The sequence below is a fragment of the Micropterus dolomieu genome, linkage group LG04, assembly GCF_021292245.1.
Source record: "Micropterus dolomieu isolate WLL.071019.BEF.003 ecotype Adirondacks linkage group LG04, ASM2129224v1, whole genome shotgun sequence".
NCBI lineage: Eukaryota > Metazoa > Chordata > Actinopteri > Centrarchiformes > Centrarchidae > Micropterus > Micropterus dolomieu.
Genome location: NC_060153.1, coordinates 24,477,906 through 24,504,081, shown reverse-complemented (window position 1 = coordinate 24,504,081; position 26,176 = coordinate 24,477,906). Strand labels below are relative to the sequence as shown.

The window sequence follows — 26,176 nt, the reverse complement described above, 5'->3', positions numbered from 1 at the left end:
CAAAAGTGTTGAAAAGGGAGTGTGTGTGTGTGTGTGTGTGTGTGTATGTGTGTGTGTGTGTGTGTGTGTATGTGTGTGTGCGCGCAAATGTATACCTAAAGGAGAGAGAAAATGAGAACCTCTGAAAACTACTTACAAATCCAGCCACCTAGAATTGCAGACTGGCCCAGGCAGATCTGTGGCTGCTGGGTGCTTGGCTGAAATTAAATCTCTCCCTCAGTGATGTAGTAACAGCAGCTAAAGGTTGGGTTTGACAAATGAAATTTGAAGAAAGGATGCATTATCTGTAAACAAAGAAAAAAGATACAAATATGCCACCCCTCTGGGAAATAGACGAATTATTGCAATTGGCTACTTAAGGTAGAAACCACTGAAAATTATCAAAGTCTTCCAGAGACAATGATCCTAGGGTAGAGACTCAAGGGTTTTTACTAAAAACAGAGGGCAGAGGTGAATTTACAAACTGCTGTTGAACTTCTTTCTGATGTATATTCTTATATTACACTTACATGGCTTCACAGACTATTTGCATGAATGGTTTCAACTGGGCGAGAAAACAAAAAACCCTGACCTCTGCACTCACAACCACAGACACAAGGAAGATACATGGAGTTCCTGTTCCTCAAAAAAATACCCTTTTTAAATACAGCAGAACTCTACGTAAAAATCTCCACACAAACATACTTATGAAGAAATGCATTAACTGTGGGGGTGGGGGATTCTTTGAGGAGTTCCTACAAGGCCACAGAGGAATTAAAAAATATTTCTGCTTCAGTGTTTGCATGCCATTGCAATCATGATCTCTCGCAATAGTTTTTTCCCAGAGCTCCCCTTGTGTACACATTACGCTCAGCCCACTCAAAGCACTGATGTTCTCTGATGGCTTGTTGATATATGAAGCCCACATACACTCACCGGCCACTTATAGAAATAGCTAATCAGCCAATCAAATGGCAGCAACTCAATACATTTAGGCATACAGACGTGGTCAAGTCATTTAAGTCACTTTGAAAGTGGCATAGTTGTTAGTGCCAGACAGGCTGGTCTGAGTATTTCAGAACCTGCTGATCTACTGGGATTATCACGTGTGGTGTATAACATATGTGCATTTTACCATTACAGTTTAAAACAACACTCTAGCAGCTGGATAGAGGATTAGTGACCTTTAAGGGGAGAGCAGAGGCCAGTGGTTACGTGGAGGCTCAGACCCTTATCTGGTGTCCAACAAGATGTCTACACTTATCCTATAGAACTTTGCTCTTATATGGATTGGAGCTTTAGATTGCAGACTCTGACCCTTATATGGTATTTAGCAGATACCTAAACATGCCCTATATAAGCTATGTTTGATGTACAGAGAGACAGAGTGGCCATCGGGCTGGGTCACTCTCCAAGCTCCTGCAGAGCTTGTAATTGATGCTGAACTCCTTGATGTAATAAACTTTTATGATCAAGAACAGTGTCAAGCGGATTTCTTCTCAACACATCATCGCAGCATTATTGTTCGGACACCACACACGTACAACCGTCTTTAGGTTTGACAGAGAATGGTCTGAAAAACAGAAAATATCCAGTGGATGAAAATGCCTTGTTGATGTCAGAGGCCAGAGGAGAATGGACAAACTGGTTCGAGATGACAGAAAGGTAACAGTAACTCAAATAACCACTCGTTACAACCAAGTAGGGATGAAACGATATGAAAATTTCATATCATGATTATAGTGACCAAAATCATCATGGTTATCAGTATTATCACGGTATTGTAAAAATGTGCCAAAAAATATTGAAATGATGAACTGATACACGCACTGAAACCATTTCAACAAGTTTTATATTCAAAACTACAAATAGGCTACAATTGCCATTTTGTTTGCTTGAAAAATAAAATAACAGTAAATACCTTTTGTATTTGTAGTATATGAAAATCATCTAAGTGTGCATTATCAAGATTTTATTTTATATAGGTAATACAATGATCCCGTGGACAATTACATGAAAACAAATAAGTCTTTATAAGACAGAGATAGTAATGAGCCCAAAAACTGACATAAATACAGAGGAGTCTGTAGCGTTTCTAAATATGCTGGTTGACTGACTAAACTGCGTAACGTGTTATCAAGTGCAGTGGACGAATAGACTCTGCCGACACATGACACACACAGCAACAGAACAACGTGTGGCGTTTTTAAAAGAGCAGCTAACACTGAGAGTTTCAGTTTACACGCTGTTAGCAAGTCAGAGAGACAAACCAAAACTAAAAATAAACTCACCCTGCGTTCACTATAAGGATATTTTCTTCAATCAAGTTTCCCTCAGCACTCTCATAAAAACTAAAATATGACTTCAGAGTGACTGAAAAATCTCCGCAACGTTGTCTTCTGCCGTGTTGTCATTGACCCAAACCCACGTTGCATTCTGCGCATGCGCGCCTGCTTCTGGGAGACGCTGGACAGTGTTTGCCGTGAGATTACAACAGCACGGTTAACCGTACCCGGTTATCATGGTAATTAAATTGTGTACGGTAATATTAACCATAAACCATGGTTTACCATTAAACCGGTAATCGTTTCATCCCTACAACCAAGGTATGCTGAATACCATCTCTGAATGCACAACACATTGAAACTTGAAGCATATAGGCTACAGCAGCAGAAGACAACACCAGGTGCCCCTCCTGTCAGCTAACACAGGCTCATCAAAACTGGACAACAGAGGATTGGAAAAACTTTGCCTGGTCTGGTGAGTCTCAAATTCAGCTGCAACATTCAGATGGTAGAGTCAGAATTTGGCGTAAACAACATGAAAGCATGGATCCATCCTGCCTTGTATCAACAGTTCAGGCTGGTGGTGGGGGATATTTTCTTGGCACACTTTGGGCCCGTTAGTACCAATTGGGCATTTTTTAAACGCAACAGCCTACCTGATTATTGTTGCTAACCACGTCCATCACTTTATGACCACAGAATGCCCATCTTCTGATGGCTACTTCCACCAGGATAATGCACCATGTCACAAAGCTCAAATCATCTCTAACTCGTTTCTTGAACATGATTATTGAGTTCATTGTACTCCAATGGCTTGGCATGGATACAACCTGCAGCAACTGCGTAATACTATCATGTCAACATGGACCAAAGTCTCTAAGGAATGTTTCCAACACCTTGCTGAAAGTATGCCACGAAGAAATAAAGCAATTCTGAAGGGAAAGGGGTCAACCCGGTACTAGTAAGGTGTATCTAATGAAGGGTTAGGGTTAGATCTTGTTTAGCTGAAAGTAAGATGATGGTATTTTACAGATTTCATAAGAAGGTTAAAGCAATTGTTTGACATTTTGGGAAATATTATTATTCACTTTGTTGCTGAAAGTTAGATGAGAAGATTTACTATCCTTCTGTCCTGCCTATACGCTTAACATTAAGTTACAGCCAGCAAGTCATTAGCTTCATTTAGCATAACCACTCCACTGGAAAACAGCTTGCTCTAGCTAAACTGCCTAACAGCAATTCTGAAGGTCAGTACTTAACCCAATAATTAACCAGCAGAGATTGCATGTAAAACACAATTTGTTATTTGTGGTATTGATCTTCTCATTTAACTCTCGGCAAACAGCAGATGAGCATAATTCACGAAATGTTGCACTAAATGTAATGTTTGCTGTGGCTGTATTTAGTAAAAGCCCCATAAATTATTTATAAGGTAGCCAAAATTTGTTGCTATGTTGCCAGAGTGTGCAAAAGCTCAAAAAAGTATTGCTAAGTGATGCAAACCTATCAATAAACACAACACAGGTTTGGTTAAGGATAATAAAAAGAGATTCATGGGAACTTCCTCTCCTCCCCAGGCAGAAATCATTTAAAGCTGTTTTTGGCTAGTGATAATTCGCTATATATGTGACATATAGCCAGTTATATGTTTAATTACCTTCCTCCTTCATTGCAAAAAGTATTTTGTTCTTCCTGGCCACTAATACTTCATGTAGTACTACCACACATTAGTATTCTATGCTCACACTCTTAACCATTAAATTCCTTAATCTTGGCTGTTTTAGGCATCGGATATCAAGTAATTCAACCTTAAATTCATTTATTGCACTTACTATAAGTCACTCTTGAAATGTAAACGAGTGTAATGGGCATAATTTAAACTAGAATCTGCTTACTGTTATGGAAATGAACGGAAGTAAATGCTAAAAAAAAATAAATAAATACTATGAATGTATTGATGTCAAAATTGTTCTCTTCTTTAACTTTCCTCCTAAATTGGATTATGAAGAAATAGAGCTGAGAGGCGACCTCAAATAACCCCAAAGATTTATTCTGAGTGTGTACCAACAACAAGGAAACTCACACTGGGAACAATGTTAGAGCTAAAATCCCCAAAGTATGTAGGAAAAGTGCCTGAGTCTCACAAGGTTTGGTTTGCCTTTTCCCCTTAAAAATCTTTACTCGGCATCCCAGCAGCTTACATAGATGGATTACTAAACACGCACAAACACACACACACATACACACACACCTGCATCTCCAGTTTGTCCTCTGTTACTACTACACACACCATATTGTACACACGCAAGTCTGCACACTCACACACACACACACACACACACACACACACTACTACTCACTTGCGAGACTGGTTTAGTGCAAGTCACATTTATCCTGGGGCCTGTTGTTTGTATCTATGTGTGTGTGCGTGTGTGTGTGTGTGTGTGTGTGTGTCTTTGACTGTGTGTGGAGTGATATATGATTTCTCTGCTGTGGAGTCGGCAGAAGCCAGAAACCAAGGAGGGTATTGAATCTGAGGGTGTGCGTGTTCATGTACAGTAGAGACTGGACTGAAGTGTAAAAAAAATCAGCTCTAAAAGTGCAATCTGTGGCACATGTGTCTGACATGTACCTTGGAACCGATATACATTTGTTGTAAAATTTTTAATCTTGGTGTCAAAATTTAGAATAATACAAACTCCAACACAAAAAATGTTGAAAATAAAAAGATTAAAGTTATTTATCATGTTTAATCTTATAAATAGTAAATTAAATGAATTACAGATCCATCCCATAGATGGACTTGTTAACTATAAGTGATAAATTATCATAAACTTTGCTGCCATTTATATTGTATGTACTTTATATTGTTAGGATTTTATTGATACTATTTGTTTCTGTTCTTCATCTATACTCTTATTGGTTTTTCATTACTAAATAGCTGCCTTTTAAAAATATCTATAATTTAAAAAAAAAACGAATAATTTCCGAACAGTAATCAAACTTAATGTTTTATTATAACTGTTTTCAGAGCAGCAAGAAAAGCAACAGCAAACACCAGCAAAGTCACTATATAAGATCAGATAACAATAGTAAAATACTAAGTGAAGTTTAAAATGAAGAGCACAGACATCAGTCCTCCTCTTCTTCCTTTTGCTGCTCCTGGTAGAGAGGAGCTGGGTTGTCTGAACAAGCAGCTGATTTTACAAGGATTTGCTCAATTTTAAGGTAAATAGCATCTATGCTAAACAGCCTAAAGACAGAGAGATTTCATTTTAGCTTGTTTAACAAACTAGCTATTAGCCGAGCTAGCACATGTGCTTGTGTAAAACCAAAACACAGCTGCGGTGGATGACACAGAGCAGATTTAAAATATCGCTCTGTACACGTTTCTGCTTATTGTACTGATGCAGTAACAGCACTTACTTACAGTAACGGGCGTAGTAGTCAACTTGTGTAATCTACTCTGATCTCCGCTCACTTCGCTCTGTGTGTGTAGACGGGTTTTCTTGTATGCACACACTACTGGATGCGTACGCAGTCAGGGGGCATAAGCCCTTTGGTAGCCGGTCAGAAGACTGTTGTCAACCCTTGTAATCAACTTAGATTTCGCATAGTTAGTAAATTCTTGTTGACTCAATAATAAACTGCCATTTCAGAGTTGTATCTGTTTGCTTGTGTTTCATTTGTTTATTAATGTAACATGCATGACTGCATGGCAGGTCAGTGGCACCAGACCTTACGTTGTTAAAGTCAATCTAAAGGAAGAATACAGAATGAGGGAGATTACTTCCACAGCTGTAAGTACTGCCATTAGGCCTACAGTGTCACACTCAGAGATGCAAAGAACATTGTCTTCCATTGTAAACTTTGTGCAACCATCAGAAGGTTTCAACCACAAACAATTCAGTACTGAAGAATCTGCTAAAGCAGCACAGCAACATGAAACTTAGCCTGTAGAAAGAAACTCCGGCCGCAACTGCCAGTGAAGCATCCACTCAGGAGAGAGGCAGGAGAGAGTGGCGTTAATCAACGATTTGTGTTTTGTAAAACCACTGAATACTTCTCTTTTAAATGCATGTGCAAAACAGTAATATTAGTTCTAAAGTTGAGTTGCTTCATTTTTTTTTATCTCAGACATAAAAAAGCTGCTCCCCAAGCATTAAAAACATTAACGTTATATGTTTCGTACTTATTGCTACTTTTATGAATATGCTATTAGTTTAAAAAGTGGGGAGAGACTTGCTTTGTTTTTGCTATTTTTGCCTGTGCTGTTAAGAAACGTTATGTATTGTAAAAATCATACTCATTGATGCTGTTATGAATGTGCAATTAGTTAAAATGTTTTTTTAAATTTTAAAATAGACTATATCCATATTCTAGACGATACAGCATCCTCTGGTCTGAGAGGCTGCAGTGTTTTCTGTTCAGCTGCTTGTTGACTCCTCAGATTAATTATTGTTCCAGTAAAGTGGATTACTGCTTCCTGCCCCCTAGTTGCATGTGCATCTCTGTGTATGCGGAGCTCTGCTGAGAGAGGAGGGGTGGGGCTGCAGCATGACGGACGCTCGTTCTATTGGCTAATTCTGCACTATATTCAGTGTTGATAGGCTTTTACTCGTAACTTCACCTAGTACTGTGGGCGGGACATTGCTCAAGCCAAGCAGATGCCCAGCAATCTGCAGCAGAGCCAAAGGAGCAGAATTAAAGAATTGATTATATCGGCTATTTGATTTTAAAATTGTTGATGAAGATTATTGGAAAAATGCTGAATATTGGCGCCGATAATCGGCTAGGCCGATTATTGGTCAACCCCTATTTAGAATAACATAAGTTTTATCCTGATGAATTTCCATTTCTATGGGCATTATGGCATGGTTCTTTGACATGGCCAAAATGTACTGGTATAGCTGGTATCCATAGAAATGTGTCTATAATGATAGCTTGTTATGGGATTATTAAGTGTTTACAATCTCAATTGACTGCTGATTATAGAGTAAACTTTGTAAACAATTATGGAGGGAATGAGTGAGTAATCCACATACTATAAGTGCTGTAACAGGGAAGTAGCAATGTTTCCTGAACTGTCAACAGCTAGCATTACCCAGCTACCCAAACCTGACATAATGCTACGTGAGCTAGGCTAGGTAAAAGTATAACTACAGTACGGTGACCAGATTTCCCAGTTTCAAGCTGGATGACCCGCGTCCCGACAAATATCTGAATATTTCAGCATTCTCTACCAGGGTTTTTAATCTGGTTACAAACAAGCTTTCAAAAGATGCACCAATGGAACAATGTTTTGTCTCACTAAACAGACTTTTCATGTTAACATTTGCTAATTATACTACAAGTAAACTCTATCTCTTTGGTACTATTTTACAATGAAATGCAAACTGAAATCTATGGCTAATCATTTAAGAAAACATTATAGATTTGTTTCATATGTGCTGTGTAATGATATTACATAGAAATACATTTCTGTTCAAAAAAAGTGTTGTAAACCGTTCTAATGTTTAGTTTGACCTGTCAAAAGTCACATTTGGCAAGGTTAACATCAACATCATGATGGTAGATTTAGTTGTCAATTAGTGGAAAGCACTGTGGACTCATAGCAAGAAGGTCTCGGGTTTGAATGTTGGTCGTCCCAGGCCTTTCTGTGTGGAGTTTGCATGGTCTCCCTGTGTCTGCATGGGTACCAACTCAGTCCTTCAAAACCATCCTCTTCCCTTGTATTTTAACACCCCTCCCTGTCCTCTGTCTCTGCCACTCCACTGGGTGAACCCTGGGGGTTTCCACATGACAACAGGAATCTAAATCGCATGGCTTACATACCATATTTTAGGTCTAAATCTCTCAAGGGCATGAAAGCCTTTCAACAAGCCATGAGAAGATTCCTGGCAGTTCTCCTACTGTGTCGCTTTACCCCCTCCTCTCACTTATACCGGCCTCTTATTTTCCTCTGTGAATAAATCCGAGACCTTTACATCTCCAGCTTTGAATGGGGGCCCATCAAGCGATTTCTGAGCCATATCTCACAAGGGCATGAACCCCCCCCCCCCCACACACACACACCTCCCTGTTCAGCCATGAAATGACACCCCTATTTAATCAATTGTGAATCATGAAATTTTGCACAAGAGACCCCTTTCTTTGCACTTGACAGTGATTGAACTGCACAGCCATGCAATTCCTTTCACCACGGCGAAGAGAAGAAAAGAGAGCGGGGGAGGGGCTGCACACTGTGCAGCATGTGTGTGTGTGTGTGTGTGTGTGTGTGTGTGTGACATCTTGGGCCCCTGCTCAATGCCACCGCAACAGAGGGTCGCTTCTGTGTTTTGAGGCAACGTGGTCAGACAGCACAGTGGGATCCCACAGCTGATCTATAGGGATTCAAAGGAGGGGTGTTTGTATGTGCCATAGAAGAACAGCCCTTCACTCGTACATTTTACAGAGACCCTAAAAAGACCAGGGGTTAAGAGAGAAGGGGGCTGAGATTACAAGTTAAGGAGACAGAGTAAGATAAAGCCTGAGAGAAAAGGTAGAAGAGTGGATATGAGGAAAAGAACAAGAGAGAGAGAGAGAGAGAGAGAGATGGGGTAAGAGACCCCTCACAGGAAAGGCCCCAAACTCTCTTTCTGTCTTCTGCATGAATGTGCTGGTGGGAACGACATGTGAATGTGCGATGTAAGGTCTGTAGCGAGTGTGTCAGGGAACATAGCTGAGATTCCAGGCATCTGTGTGACATAGTGGTGACACGGCATGACCCCGGTGTGACACCGATGCAGAGGTCAGAATTTGTCAGCTCCTTCATGTCACGGCACATGACAAAATGACAAAATGACATGTTTGAATTTATGTAGGATTCATTCATCCACTGTATCATTCTTGTATAGGACGAGTGAAATAAGGAGCGGATGTGTGTGTGTGTGTTTGTGTGTTTCACTCATGTGCCTGTGTTTGAGTACAGCATGCTAATGATGTGCAAATATATCACATCAGCGAGAGCTTTGGTTTCACTTCCACAATGCAACCACAATTTCTGTCAGGAAAAGCTTGCAAATGCACTGTAGAAGATAATGGGTAGACGCTCAGTCGACATGCGCATTATTGTGTAACATAAATAATATGAAGAAGTGAAAATATGAATTCCTTATAACCAACTTGACGGGAAACTTTTTTAAAATTTTACGGGAAAAAAACAACTTATTTTTAATTAAATAACTATTTTTCCAAATTTTTAAGAAATTTCATGTTGGTTAGTAAAGTTAGGACAATAGAGAGGACAGATTAGGACAAGAGAGCTCCCATATAGAGTACATATGTCTGCCAAAGCTGCAGTTGTTTATTTTAATCATAAAAATATTTAAACATATTTAGCCATGCTGGATGGCAACGTCATCCTATCTGTCAGTCTGTTGCCCTGCCCAACGCTTTGGTCCAGACTTAAACAACCATTTAATGGACTGCCATGTAATTTTGTTTTATCATTAATGGTCTACGGAGGATGATCCTGTGGACTATGGTGATCCCTGACTTTCCCTGTAGCCCCATCATGAGATTGAAATTTGTGTTTTTAAGTAAAATGTCTTCATAGGTATTGGGTGGATTGTAGTACATTTTTTTTCCAGACATTGATGTTCCCCTCAAGATGAATTGCAATAGCTTTAGTGATCCCTTTGGTTTTTCAACCAGGAACGACAACAGGTCAAAACTCACTTTGTACACTGCTTTGGTTTATGACCTAATACCTGTGAAACTCATGACATTCCCCTCAGCCGCAGCTGTAGTTTGTGCATATTCATATTTACATCATCATGTTAGCAAAAAAAAAAGAGAGTAGACCCAATTTGTAGAAATATCACCAATGATCTTTTATTAGTCCAGACAAGAGCAATGCGTCTCACTCAGCACTTTGATCAGTCTCAAGAAAATGTGCAAACACAGTTTGTGTTTAGTGCAAATTAGTAAATGTTAGCATGATAACACTCTAAACTAAGATGGAGAACATTGTAAACATTTTACGTGCTCAACATCAGCATAGTCATTGTGTGCATGTTTGCATTGTGACTCTGGCATTTAGCTCATAGCACTGCTGGCTTGTTACTGGCTTTTTCCTAATGTTTCAGCTATACTACATACTAGGCTGGCAGACAAAGATGAGAAGTCCTAAAAGTGCTCAGAAACATGGAAAGTTTAATCACATCTATAGTTAATATGGTAAAAAGCTCAGGAACAGGCCAGTAAGCAGAACTTCAGTTGTGATTGTTGTGTTGCTACTTGCTACTTGGAATTGCTACTTCCAAGGTCAAGAATGTCAAGGTTTCTGAGATATTTTGCTTACTGACACACAAACAGGAGATATACATTTCCTCCTTACCTGAGCTAAAAACAGTCAGGGGATAGGTTTAATTTGTTTGGTGTATTTCTTATTACATCTCTGCTGTCATGGGAATGCAAGGCACCTGTTAATTACATTTTTAATGATGTTTTGGTTTCCTGGTAGGTCTGGTGACTCAGATGCACAACATGCATCTCAACATGGACTCAAATGAGGCTCACGCCTCGTCACACAAGAGTTATCTCTCTCTCATCTGTATGTCAAGAAGAATTCACCTCTGGAAAAGAACACCTGAATGTATCAGGCCAAGGCAATAATAAGAGGCATTTTTCTGGGAAGACAGTTTTGTAAATAACATAAATTTTCAGTGACCTGTGTCACTCGAACAATACAACGAACACATGTACTGTGCACAAAGGTTAAGACCCTATCTACTCTGTTTACACCTGCAGAGGAAATTAATTTCTGTGCACAGATAGAATGATGATGGGTGAAAAACAAGATGAAAGATGGGGAAGAGCTACAACGTTAATCACCCAAGGCTTTATGTGTGTTGACTGGATCTCCTCCTATGAGCCCAACTGCACAGACAGCTGCAGGTTACTTAGAGAGTCTAGACATGAGTTCAAGTTAGAGTCACAATACATGCAAGCCATAGTATATCTGCTGAGGAAGCTTGGGGATAAACTTGGCTTGGTTAAGATGTCAATCATATATATTCTGGCTCTAGTTTCTAGAAACATTATGGGCACAATTTAATTAAAACACCTACATTTGTAAATTTCTATGTGAGACAAAGCTTGTAGATCTTACATAAGGCCTTAAAACATGGGTATGCTTGAAAGGAAGGAGATTGTATGAAAAGTCAACTGTCTACGTCTAAAAGCAAAAATGGTTTATAGCTGGTCTGAATGGCCCCACTCAATGCAGGACGGAAAGTCTGGCAACAGAAATAGAGGCAAGACGTGATAATCATACAAATATAGACGCCGATAATGGTGCACAATTTCGGACAGTCTCACCTTTAAGGCAACAAACAATGATGGAAGTAGTTATGTAAGGATGAAAAAACAGCTTGAGAGAGGAGTTCAAACCCTGCATATTTTCTAACCTATGTACCCCTGGCCAAATGACAAACTGTCAAACCAAAGTGGGCATTATTGTCAGTTTCAGAAAGCTAGAAAAAAGTTCTTCTGTAGCATCCTGAATTCTGACATTGAAATGGTGTTGGTGGATGGGCTTTCAGACATTGTTCAACAACTCGACAAGCATGACAAGACTGAAGCATACTGATGTCTTTTGTGAGATAGTCAAGGAAGTGGGGAGGAGGGGCCAGGTAGAGGATTCTGGTCCTGATGTACTTGAAAACACTTTGTTCCATAAGACAAAAGGTAGGCCCTCCTCAATGCACCAACCAGTGAATTAGAGGTCTATGCTGTGCCACATATCTCACCGACAATGTTTTGAAAGTTACTTGAAAACTCACTCATTCATTACACATAACTCATTGAGAAAATAATTACATTGCTTTACTATTTTCTCAGCAGCAAGGGTAATGTCTTAACTCACTTGTTACTTGTTTTTTATTTCAGTCCAGCTCTGTCAAAGCCTTTCAAACAGCTTCAAATGTTACATGTTACATGCCTAAGGGTTATACCGTGGTAGCATTCTTAGGCTAACCCAGGAATCGTACAGGCACCAGGACCAGGACAAGTCATTTACATAGGTGTCATGTATGCATAAATGCATGATGCACTAATGTGTAACTGAGGAACCCCCTATGACTCCAATTATTTACAGAGGGAATTTTTTTGAATCTGGTCACAGTCTTATAATCACTTCTTGGCTGTCAGACAAAAACAGTTCAGGCTGTGTTGCAGGAATCAGAAGTAGCCTGTGGAGACAGTTGTTGGTTGGATATCTGCTGAGAGAATTGGGGTAAACAAATGTTAACTGAAGCAGAAATACGCTAAAAATTACTTTTTCAAAAGTATGAATGGGCCAGTTGTTACATTTACATTTGCTTAATGCATTTTGCATGCTGAGCAGTTAAACTTCTTGAATATAATTTTCCAAATGATTATAATCAATTCATTTGAAAGTCACATCATGTGGTCAGATTTGCATTTAAACAACAAATGCAAGCAACTAATGGCTTTTCTCCAAACAGCTGTGATACTCTTGTGGGGTTGTACAGTGCGACACACTGCCAGTCATGCGTGGCTACCACAATATGGGGATAAAAGAAGGAAAACTCCAATAAAAATCTATGGTTTCAGAGGAATGTAGTTGATAAATTTCTAAAGTCACAAAACTCTACCGAGTTATCTGTCTGATGAAATGGCAAAGAGATAAAGATCAGAGGAAAACAGGGAAAGCACGGGGAGGAGGAGAAAGTGAAGGTGAGGAGTTAAGCACCTAAGCTAGCAATAACGAGTGGAGAGACAGCTGATACGATCTTTTGGTCTGACACCGGCATCATTAAACCTTCAAAATGATTGAAGGCCCCACTGTCCAGCACAGCAGATCCTGAGGCAGAAAGAAGATTTCAGACTTTAAGTTGTTTTCATGGTTTTATGGATCTCAAATGGATCCAAAGATAAAGCAGTCTAATGATAACATGTGCAGGGTGAAAATGTAAAATGGTAATTTAGCAACAAAACAAGTCTTTAGTATCTGTCAGTGAAAATGAGTTTCTCTATCCCAATACATATAGTAAACATATTTATAAAAGGAGCTATTGATTCATTCTTATCCAATTTGTAACAAAACTGCCAGAGATTTCCCTGCTTGACCCAAGTATTAATTTTGGCACCAGTTACCTATAGTTCTTTTTTCCAACACTGCTCTGAAAAGTGTTGTCCTATCAAAGAAGTAGATCTCTGTGGCTCAGGTCATTGATAAGGTACAGCTAGATTCCCAACTTTTGCAAATCTTTTTGTGTCTAAAAGAAAAGACATGCCAATAAGGATTTGATTGATTTGACTGGCTCTTAAATGTAATGTCTTTATTTAAATTTATAGAGATAATGCAGGTGAGTGATAACTCAAAAGTGTAAACCAATTGAATATCAGTGACAGAGAGAGACAGGGATGAGGAGGGGGAAGAGCGCAACTGTTCAAAATCAGTAAAGCTCTTATTCAAACACAGAAGTTTATCTAAAACAGTAGCTAGCTGTGCCAACTTGATATTGAAGTCATTATGAGATATTAATGACTTCATATACTGCTGTATGGCTATAGGTGGAGTGGTGATTAAATGCTCAAGTCAGAATGCTAACATGCTCACAATGATGATGCTAACATGCTGATGTTTAGCAGGTATATTGTTTACCACGTTCACCATCTTAGTTTAGAGTGCTAACAATTCTTAACTGGCACTGAACATAAAGTACTGGAAGGGTAGTTGGAAATGTCAGTGATGCATGTACTTGGTCATAAAGCATCGGACAAACTGAAAGTTTAACCTGATGATGGTGCTGAATGAAGCTATTAGAAGATATTACAATTTATCCAAAAGGGGACATGAATGTCTGGACCAAATTTCATGTCAATCCATCCCTGTTCTGACATTTCTCTCTAAAACCCAAATTGTCAACCTTATGGTGGTGAGGGGATCAACAAAGTCATTAGGAATCATCAGCATGACTGTCTGTACAAACTTCCATTGCAATCTGTCCTATAGCTGTTGGGATATTTCAGTATGGTAAAAAGTGGTGGGCCAGCCGGAGACGGACGGACCAACCGAATTTGCCATCCCAAGAGCCATGTTGCCAGCGTTGCAAAAATGTGCAAGTTAAATGTCAAATCATAGCTGCTTTGTGCTTCTCCTCTGTCATGACTTTATCATGACTCCTACTGTAACCACCTGGCAGCAAGGATTTTTACAAATGCCAAACCCTGACTGGACAAAGTGGATTGTCTTCATTAACCAGTTGATCACGTGTTACTTTTAGACTCCTGTTTAACCGTGGCTACAAGCCCACTCCTGCTGTATGCCAGAGAATTTGCAGAGGCAGAGAACATGACAAACAGAGATGTTTCTGTTGCCTTGATAAAGAAGACAGCAACGACCTACAAAATGTAGGTACGCCCACTTTTGATCTTGCTTCACATCACCACAAAATAATCAGTTTTTATATATGCTTGAACCCAGGTCCTACTTCACCCTGACTTTACGAACACATTAATATGCATTTAAACAATCATTTACATGCAAACATAGCATCCAATTCTCCAGCAATTATGGCAATCAGCTGAACTGCTGAGGTGCTGGAGAAAAACAAGCACCGTGCGTGTCTTTCCAACACTAATCATACCTCAGAACAGCATGGAGTCTCTCCAAAATCCCACCAAACCTTTTAACCCTGACATCAAAAGACGTTTTCTGCCAGCGGGGCTGCCGGACCAGGCTACACCCAAAACAAGTCGCAACACAATTTGGTCAAATTACAATGTTCACGTCCCCCATTTCTACCTTTAAAGGGCACCTTAATATCCCTTCCACCACCTGGCTGGCATCAAAGCCTAGAAACCCAGTGCTTAGTAGGGAGACACATCAGCAACATTTTTGGATTTCATTTCCTTCTCCTCAGCGGGGGTACACAGGGACATGCCAGGGCCCCGGCTCAGTGAGAAAGAGAAAAAAGACGGAGGTAGACAGGGAGTCTCTTTTGCAGCCAATAATGTCTGTAATTTCCACAGATTGAGGAAAAAAGACACAAAGAAAGGCCCTCAGACACCACTCATTCAGTTGAAAGCACATTTATGCACTTGTGTATGTGTGTAATTAGCAGTGCTGTGTTACAGCTCTCTTGCTTGGCTGCAGGGTTACTGGACACCAGGACACACCTCCTTCTCCTTCTTCTTCTCTTCCTTCTCCTCCTCTTCCTCCTCCACCGCCACCACTACCGCCCCCCAAACTTCCCTTAGCTATAGATGTTGGCTTTGGCACAACAATGGACCAACACAGAAGTGGGCAGATGTTTCCAGACGTACACACATGCGTGCACAGACACACGCAGATGGATAGGTGATGTACAACTGCACTGAATGTGATATTCGGCTCACAGAATCACACACAGAAGAGACAAGCATACGATTTCTTCTCCGCCAGTCTTGCCTGCTGGCCTTGTATGGCCTCTGCACACCCACCATATGCTAACTGCAGGGAGAGAGCTGTAATTTGTAAATGATTTAACCTTTTAATAGAGAAAAGATGAGGTTGGCTACAGCGGAGTCTCTCTGGATGTGAAGCCAGAGATGAAAAATAAGGACTGGAGCTGTGATTTAGACACTGTTTAATTGTACTTTTTTTGTACTATTATCTATGTGGTTCGTGTACAACGTGTACAACAGTGATTTGTCTGTTGTGTGTGTGTGTGTGTGTGTGTGTGTGTGTGTGTCTGAATATGCAACTGATGGTGGATTCTTACTTGAGGATAAATGTGTGCCATGTAATTGTGTGTGTGTGTGTGTGTGTGTGTGTGTGTGTGTGTGTGTGTGTGTGTGTGTGGTTTTCAAAACAAGCTGGTGCCAAGGCTTAGCTGATAGGCTAATTAAGCTCACCACAGGGAATAAATGTTTCCTCTCTGCCTGCCATTTGTCACACCTGGCACGGAAATGTCACTAGGAAAAGAAACACACACACACACACACACACACACACACACACACACACACACACACACACACACACTGGGCGCAGCAGACACAAACAGTGGGAGAAGTGCTGAGGCGACATAGCTACTGTGTGAAAGTAAGTGGAAGTAAAAAAAATAAGAGGAAAACAGAAAGAGGAAAAATAGACAAATGAGACACAGACATACAGCGGAGGAGAAAAGATGCAGGGAATTGCACAAATGAGATAAAATGCTTTAAAAAATGCAATAGTGAGAAAGGGTATGGAGAGAGATAGAACAGCTTTCTTTCTCTGCCAGACAACAGCATCCTGTTCACCCTCGCTTGTTATGTTTTCATTACAATGACATTTCTGCAAAATAAAATGTTTCCTTCAACTACCGTGGAATTGAATATATTCAGGAGGACATCACAAGATTACTTAATTAATTGAGCACAAGTAACTCTGATAAATGATGACATTTCATCGCTGTTACACATCTAAGAGGGTATTTTCTTTACGAATGTTTCTATCAGCAGCTATAGCAATGGGAGGTGGTATTGACATGCAACCAGAGCCTCCTGTCTGGGGAGTTTCAGTGTAAGTTCGTACACCCTTGAACATATATTTTTTCTTCTTCTCTTTTTTTTTAGGTGGCAGCACAACATGAATTATTTGTCAGTCTACAAAACTCTGTTCCTGTAAGCATTCAAGTTAACTGATAAGTTAGTCTTTCTGTTCTTAATGCAACGCTGTCAATGTCGGAGACCCACTGTCAAATACGTTAATAGCAAGCGTGTAACAAGCTAGTGTTAACGTTAGAATACAGCTGTGTTGTCCAGGTTACAGCTGCTAGTCAACAACGACTGCCCCCCGGCATCATTCTGTGTGCTAACATATGCTAATTCGCACTAAACACAAAGAACAGCAGAGGCTGATGGGAATGTCCAGGGAGCGATTTGTGTAAAAAACAAAGGGGGGGGATGTATTTTGTTTTTTTCATGAAAAGCTTTAGTAATATCAGCTGCCTTCCCTTCAACACACAGCTCCGCTGTTCACCGGAGTCTCGTGAGTTTTGATTGGCTGTTATCTGCGACTTGTAACCAATCAGCCGTGGGTGGGACATTAAGCAAGACTCCAGCCTGGGGCGAGTTCAGCGCCGACAAAACGTAGCAAAACATTTTTTTCAACAGAAACGGTGGTTCCCTGCACAGACACACACAAACACATCCCAATAGATGAGCTGCTACACACTGAGATCTGCTGTTCATTACAGGCGTGACAGTGCAGCCCCACAGCCATTGTTACACTACTAACCACCAACACAGAGCCACTGCTGCATGATACTGCACAGGAGAGCAGAGCATCACACACCTCAGAGTCCACAGGAGATTTAAGTTTGTGATAAGGAATGATGACAGAAATTATGTAAAGTCTCCCCCGCCTGACACAAGGTTTTGGGAGGAATTGAGAGAAAGATAGTTGCAACCATCTCTTGTTAGATTGAAACAAATGACCTGTTGTTGTTGTTGTTGTGGAGTGCAGCAGGGAAATGGATGCCTTCTGAAGAAACCCTACACGCCTGGATTATAGTGTGGGTCTGGGTGCTGGAGTGTGGCACGCAAGCGTTAGGGGCCAATTCACTTTCATTTCAGCTCGCTTGAAAATGTAAACTGAAACTGCTGTTCATTTGCAAGCGATTATTGCCCAATACATTAGATATAACATCCTTTTCGGTGCAGAAGTTTTTCATTGTTAACTTTCTGAAAGCAAAGTGAGTGCTTATTGCACAAACAGTGTGAAGGTGCATACCGGTGTGATGTTATCAAATCACATGGAACGCTGCGGCTGTGCAAGTCAATGTAGGTTGTGAAGGCTCAGCATTAGGGACGCTGCGGCAGACTGGATCTTTTTTCCATCCAATGCTGAAATTCATGCATGCCACATGGTGTTATTTTCATGGATCACTTCAAAGGGAAGTAGAATCAAAGATCTTGTACTTTACTAAAGCGCACTGGCATCAGAGGCTCTTGGATACTTTCCTTTTTCATCTTTGTTCCATGGAGTCCTCTTATCTGTCTCTTGTCAACATGTCACTTAGTCATCCTTAACTAACACCAATCTTGGTACCAGCTGTCCTTTCTTCCTCCTCCTCCCTCCCTCCTCATTCTGCTCAGCCCCCTCTCATTGTTCATGCCATCCCTTTCCTCCTCTGTGTTCACATTCGACACATTGCCATTGCTGTCATTTGCTTTAATACACGCTACATGCAGTCCGACAGCGTCCGTATGGTCCTGTCCTGCCCAGCACAGAAGAAACATGTTGGTCCCATATGGAGCTTCCCCACAGGGGCAATGTGTCTGGGATGGCTGGAGGAAGTCAGCAAGGATGCTAGCTAGATGATGCTAATAGTCCGGTGGCTTTCATGGTGCAACTATACCTTAACAATGTAGAAACCTTAAGCTGCTTAAACTGCTAGCTTCCTGTCTCTCTCTTTCTTTTTTTTATTCTCAGATTTGCCTTTCCATTTCAAGGTTTCCTCAGGAAATCTGAAGAATAGACACACCTATTCAACTTTCTATTTTTTTTTTTTACACCTAAAGCTCAAAACTGTCTCGACTTGCAACATTCCTTTTCTTTTCGCACATGCCATTGCAAACTCTACATATACCCAAATGGTTAATGTTACACCAACTGACTATGTTGTCGTTAAAGACCAATGTTCCATGCAGCAGTGATAAAAGAGAAGAGCAGAAATAAGACAGCATTCAAGCTTGCGCCTCTTAATCTCCCCTCCTCCGGCTCAGCCTAACTGACATTTTCTTAATTTATTCCTCTCAGGATTCCAACATTTTAATTAGGTCACTCCAAATCTCCTCCCACGCAGCGTTATTCCAAAAAACTTTTTTTTATTTCATCATGTTTGTCATTTGCCTCCTTCGTCTCTCATCCTCTCTCTTCCTTTCTTTTTCGTACTTGTCAGTTTTGCACAGTGGGTTATCTTACTAATAATGTACGGTGTTTTTTTTTTGCCAAAAGTAAATACTGCGAGGTAAATGCATAATTGAATCGTGGAATTCAATAAATGGGAAGGTTTAAATAAGTGTGTTGAAAGGAAATAGCAAGATTTGTTTAAAAAATAACTGTGACGCGCTCCTATCAGCTTTTAGATGTCTATATGTTGCGCCTGACACCAGCTGACAAAGTATATGTGCACATACTGTATATGTTTGTGTAGGTCAGTATGTATAGTAGGCTATGTGTGGGTCTAAGTTCATGTTTTGCATAAGACTATTCCTGAGACCTTACACAATGTTCCTTAAGCTTATAGCATGCACACTTATGTGTATATGTTTGCGTGTGTGTGTGGGGGGGTATATTGTTGTGGACACAAAAATCTGGGACCCGCCTTCCTTATGGGGTTAAAGGTCCCCATAACGTACATCATTACATTTTAGGTTGGTAAGACCTGGTTTAAGGTTAGGTTTAGGTTAAGCTTACAGTAAGGAAACAAATGTAAGTCAATGTAATGTCCTTGAAAGTGATGGAAACACTGTGTGAGTGTGTTTGTTCTCTACTATAACAGAAAGTGTATATAATCTGTAAGTTGTTCCTCAGTGCACCAGGAGTCCTGGCTTATCTCCAGCCTCAACAGAAACAAGAGAAAATTACTTTTCTACAAAGTGTCTGACAAGGCAAAAACTTTTACATGTTTTCCATTGGCATAGCAGGACATTTACTATTACTTAAGTGCTTTGCTGTGGTACTACCTTTCTGGTTGCAATTCTCTTTAACAGCCAGTATGCGTAAGCGCCCGCCACACCAAGCTGACTGGGGGCTACTGGGTGCCATTGAGCCGTGGTTGAATATCTTTGGTCGACAATCGTCTGGAGTTTTGGTGGTGTGTATGCTCTGTGTGTGTGCTGTTACGTGTCAGCTCTGGTCTTGGTGTGTTCAAGTGCAACTTGAACAGAAGCGGGAGATTCAAAGCATTTGATCACTTTGAATGTGCCAGCGCCTTTAAGGTCAGCTTGTTTGAGTGTTATCATCACAGCAACACACTGACATCACTTTTTTTTCACATACTTGCCATTCTGTAAGTTTGCTTTGCTTAACCACAGAACACCACCAGACTACAGCTGTCTTTTTCATTAAAAATGGAGTGCAATTAGATGTTGGAGATGATGGGAGTTTAGAGCTAAAACAATTAGTCAATTAATCAATAAGTTAATCAACCAAAAATTGATATAAAAAATCTGATAATCAATTAACCGAATAAGTCATCTCTTATGCAAAAAATGTCAAAGATGTGCTGGTTCTAGTTTCAGAAATTTTCTCGTTTTCTTAGTCTCCTATGACAGTAAACTGAAAATCTTTTGAGGTTTATACTGCCGGGCAAAACAAGTGATTTAAAAATTTCTAAAAACAGAGCTACTTTTGTTCTATTATATAAACTAATTCAGTAATTCATGGATAATGAAAATAAAAGTTAGTTGTAGCCACTGATGAGTGGTGTAACCTTTCTAATTTGCCCGATCTATGAAAAGTTAATGAAGCAGAAAAAAGTTACTGAAATGAAAATATTAAATTGAGAGCAACCAAGTTTATGGTTGACAGGACTACATGTCACAGGCAGCACCAACTATACTATTTCCCTACAGCATTGTTTAACGTTGTGGGATGTGTGGGGTTTGTCTTTCTGGAGTAAGCTGATGGTCAGACATTGAGATCGAGCAGAGAGAGGCGACTGAACAGGAAAATAGCAAATTATTTATTTAGCTGACACACTAATCCTGTTATTTTAGATCTTACAATAATGACATTTCCACTGTTACTCACTGACGTACAGTGCAGGAAAAAACAGAAGGCTCTGAAAGTCCCCGTGTTTCATGAATGACTGCAAGGAGAGACATTGAATTAAATAATTTCCTGGCTGGGTTATGTCTACTTCTTCTTTTTCTGTTGTGGGGACAGGACGTAGCCAGGGGAAATTCATGTCATCAATGTACACTCGCTCATACATACTATATACACAAACTAGGTTATGTAAAAGGAAACTCAGGCAAATTAATGAATTCCTGCCATTCCCACGCACCCAAAAACTAATTCATTAGCTTCTTCAGTCTGTCTGACCCCCTCTCCTGAGCTGGTGTAGCAGAGTGACTCTCCAGCCCTCCAAAGGAATGCCAGTACGATCCTGTTCCAACAAAGTCCGACCACCACCAATCAAACTTTCCTACCACGACTCCGAGCAGTTCATACTGCGATACTGGTTTGTTGACAGGGCTCGATGCTGATCCATAAGAATGAGTCAGAGCTACAAGGCCCCAGGATTGCTAATCCATGACCTTCTGCGAAAGATAAGCTGAGAAAGTCTGCTCTATCTTCACCACACTGCAGTGAGGGTTATGAGGGCTGAGCTCTAGCCTTGTAGTCTTGTGTGCTCGAGGGTTTGGCTAAAGCGGCTTTCTGCAACTGCAGGATCATGCTTCTGCGCTGCATTCAGCCAGATGAGTGCAGTAATTATGTGGTTAGCCTTGGCAAGTGGTGGAGGTTAGCTGATTATTGGTGCAGCTAAAGGCCCGGAAGCTAAAGGCACAGCTATCCGGCTACAGTGGTGCACTGTGTGGCAACCGAAACCGGGCTGGAGCTAAACTCCCTCTGTCTGAGAGGAAATTGTTAAAGAGCCATACAGAGCCCCCTGTGTGTGTGTGTGTGTGTGTGTGTGTGTATGTTTGAGTTTGTGATGCAGCGAGAAGGAGTATGTTTACTGAGGAGTATAGCTGAGGGTCACTGGGTTCAGTCACACTTCGAATGTAAAAACTGCTTTTTGTGTATGCGTGTATGGTATAGGAGATTAGACTTAAGAATCTATCACACATGTATCAATTAAGTAGCCAATGTCCCCCAAAAAACAGACACACACTCACACATACAGGCCTCTACACTGATGTCTGTTTTCTAAATGGTTTTCTAAACCATTTTTGATGTCCAAAACAACATCAACTCCACAAGCACACATACCTCCATCAAAACACTCTAAGGTACCCTGTTCCCACTGTATTGTGGGAAAGATTTGGGAAACAATTATATTTCCATGTAAAACAACTTCTAATACAAAGTGACAGATCAAGCCTAATGCTTACTAGTACATACGGAAACCATATGGGCATGTCACCAAAGTAAAGACAGCTTCTGCTGTGCTAATCACTCCGACACAGCAGATGCACAGACTGAGGCATTATTGGCAAAATTAAAGCTACTTTCCCCCTTTTCACAGTGTGAAACAGCTGTCCAAAATTTGAGAAAGCGAGCTAGAGAGAGAGAAAAGGAGAGAAAGGGAGACAGGGGCAATGATAAATGGAGCAATGGTCAATAGCCAGACCCCGCAGCGACTCACATCAGATCCCCCAGAGTTGAGGATTAGGTTTTTGATCCAGATTTCAGGCTGGATTTGGGGCTTTTTCCTCAAGCTGGGCCCATCTGAAATTCTGGGTTTGCACAATGATGTCATATTGTTTGTGCATGTGTGTGCCTGTGGGAAACAGAGAGAAATGTGCTCACGGCCATCGCTTGGTATTCAGGGTACGTTGCAGCTGGTGCCAGCCGCAGAAGGAGCAGTTAGCCAGTCCGGCAGCGTCAATTTGTCAGCATATCCCAGCAAATATTCTCCAGGGCCCCTGGGAGCCAAATCAGGGCACTGGCAAGAGCATAGAAGGCCTGGGGTGACCCAGCGGGCGCTAAATAAATACACACAGCTGTACACCGATATGAAAAACTTACAGAGATGTACATATCATTCACAACGAATGCATACTAACAGTGACATGAATAGTGTGTGACAAACATGCACATTTAGTCCCATTTACACTGCCCTCTCCCCTCATCACCACACCACAACAACATAAACAAACACACAACTGCAGCGTTATATTAACAGCTGCTGTAGAGAAGGGTCAAAGACAGTGCACATCATGCAGCCTGTGTCCTCTGAATCATCGGGCCCGCTGCAGGCTGGGACGCCATGTGGAGCCCCACACACACGAGAGAGAACTATCACCTTACCTGACCTTTGATGTTCTGTGCAGCATGCACTTATCTCCTCACTCCCACCCCACATCTGTACACACATACACACATGCGCGCACATGCACATAAGGAATCTGCACAGCCACAGCCCATCATAAACTCCAAACCCTTCATTCACTAGACATAAGTAACATAACTCTGTACTGCATTTCTGTACATTTTATATACAGTATGCAATGCACATGTGTGACACAAACTGTTTGATCTTAGTTTGACCTCAGGCATCTCTGACACTAACACACTGCATTTATAATTCAGCATATGGCAGTATTGTGGTACTCACAGGGATTATGGTCTTACTCAATTTTTTTTAAAAGCCAAATAAATGTAAAGGAATTTCAACTAGTGTCAGTAGTGCACACTAACACCCACTGCACAGAGAGCATCGCATGCAACAAGGGTTCCAGACACGTGACTGTGAGGAGCAGTGTAGCTACACACTGTACTAACACCAACTTTACTATATAGGGGGAGTATGCAAAAAACATTTTATTTATTCAAATAAATAATCTCCATGGTAATGGCTGTAGTTCTCCTCAAGTTGTGACTTGTAGCTTCTGGTGTAATATTTCCAAGTATGTTTACAGACTAATATCCCAATAATTATCGTGTTTTTTAGTCTTTTTAGTCTCAAGGTCCACTTGCTCGCTTATTCTGGAGCTCTCGGCCGTATCAACCCATCCTCACTAGCAGATGGTGCTCAGTATAACGGAAAGTTTGAGCATCTACAAATCCATGGCTCACTGAGCAAACTCCATGTTCTTATGAGGACTATGTGATACGGTTGTAAGCTCCAGAAGAAGGAAGTAAGTGGCCCTTGAGCTGAGATCATTCAGTCAAGTGCTGTTTAAAACCTCAAATCTATATCATATACTGGTTTTAGAAATCTGGATCTTAATGTCGGTTTAAAAAAAAAAGGTTGCTCTGAGAGAAACTGAGACACTGAGGGATGTGAACAGCGTTTACAGGTTTCTAATCGTTGTCTGTTATGTGTGAAGGTGTATCCTCCACTCAAAACACATACAGTCGTTGTCGAAAAAACAAAAACTATGATAATAAACCATGTAATAAAGATTTATAGGTGTCCCTTGTTGCTCCTGTCTCAAATTCCAGCAGAGTGGTAAAAGCTGCAGTGTCCTCAACGACTGAGGCAATTCAAATGGTTCACAAATGACAGATACTCATGCTTACATAGACAACCAGAAGCCTAATTAATGACATACTCATGTATTCAGGGATATGAATAACTATAATCAGGTTTCCCTATGCCCTATATAAATGTCATGTCCTAAATGTGATCAAAACCAGGAATGAATAGTTGGACATTTTGAGAAATTCAATTATTTGCTTCCTTGCCAATAGTTAGATGAGAAGATCAATACCACTCTCATGTCTGGATGGTGACACTGGAGTCAGCAGTCAGTTAGCTTAGCTTAGCATAAAGACTGGAAACAGGAGGAAATAGCTACCCTGGCCACTATAGTGCTCTCATCAAAGCCAACAGACTCCATTCATAAAAAAAAAAAATATTGACTTTGCAGAATAAAGCTGGTGGTCTACCACCAACTTGGTTGGACAGTTTGTTAGTGTTATTGTGTGACTTTGGTGTTTTAAAGGGTTAAAAACACCAAAGTCACACAATAACACAAACTAACCGATCACGGCATTGGTTGACCAGATAGGTAAAATTTCTATTTTTGTCAAGGGAGTCAGTTGGCTTTGACAAGATCGCTATAGCAGCTATTTCTGGCTAAACAAAAAGGATCTTACTCTTAAAAAAAAAAAGTTCTATCTCTGTAGTGATCATTTCCATAATACTGTCAGACACTTAATAATCTGAGCCTGTCAGTGGCAAAAACAAGCACTTTAGTGGACGGACTTTGATGGGGCGCAATTACCCGCAAGGATTACTTTGCATCCCTGTCACTTTGCTGCCGACTGCAGTGCGCTCGCTCAATACTGGACCAGTTTAAAAAATGTTGTCCCGATTAGTCACATGGACACAAAAACATGTGAAAATAGGGTCCTGGTTGAAAAATACCAAAGTTAACCTTTAAGGAAACAAGAAAATTCAGAATGAAAAAGGTAGCATAATAGTTTTGAGACACTAAAAAAGCTCATGCTCATTAATCTTCATTGCTGCCATTGGACTTAAAGCCAGAGAAAATATAGTCCTATTCCTTTGATTGTTCTTCTCACCTTAAAGCAACACACTCACATTAAGCAAACAGTTACCAACTCATTACAGTCCTCCTCTATTGCTGTTAAATAGCAGTCATTTGTGTCTTTTAGGCAAATAGACTGAGTGCTAAGCAAGCAGATGTGGCCTGGCTGGATTATAATTGCCGTGACCAAATCTCTTTCTCAGCAGTTAAGGCAATTATGTCCACGTACTCCATATACCTCTGGAACACATGCATGTGTGCAGGAGGCTAATATTAATAAACACACTAACTCAAGATAGATGCAGTTTATACTGTAAACCATCTACTTGCTACTATTTTGCATACAGGTATGATATGTGGTCGGTGTCCTCACATTTCAGCCCCATAGAAGCAGCCAAGCCTTGTTCAGAGATAGCCTCTCAAAAGCATGTATGAAAGTTACTGGAGGAGTGCTGTGAGACCGGCTCGGGCCTCTGTGAAAAAAGACGTATTCATCCATCCTGAGGATAAAATGAGAGTTACATAAAAAGATTGCTGTAGGCCTATTTGCCGGAGTAAAACGGCTTTCACTCATAGCAGTTAAGGGGGAAACTTGAGGACAAAGAGAGAAGTCAAACCCCCCCCCTCAAAAAAAAAGCTAAACTGGTCATTCGGAGGAGAGAGTGAGTGAGAAAAAAGAGTAGTATTGTTCTTTGTTT

At 40.6% G+C, this 26,176-nt stretch overlaps 1 protein-coding gene and 1 long non-coding RNA gene across 3 annotated transcripts in view; one reads left to right on the top strand and one right to left on the bottom strand.

The window, feature by feature from the left end:
• xylt1 (xylosyltransferase I) overlaps nt 1-26,176 on the bottom strand; it is a 95,568-nt gene that overhangs the window by 45,479 nt on the left and 23,913 nt on the right. The window lies entirely within an intron of this gene.
• Nucleotides 2,617-26,176, top strand: part of LOC123970010 — a 112,115-nt gene continuing 88,555 nt past the window's right edge. Inside the window, exon 1 of the long non-coding RNA XR_006824843.1 lies at nt 2,617-2,739. This is a non-coding gene — a long non-coding RNA (uncharacterized LOC123970010). The remainder of the gene's footprint in view (nt 2,740-26,176) is intronic.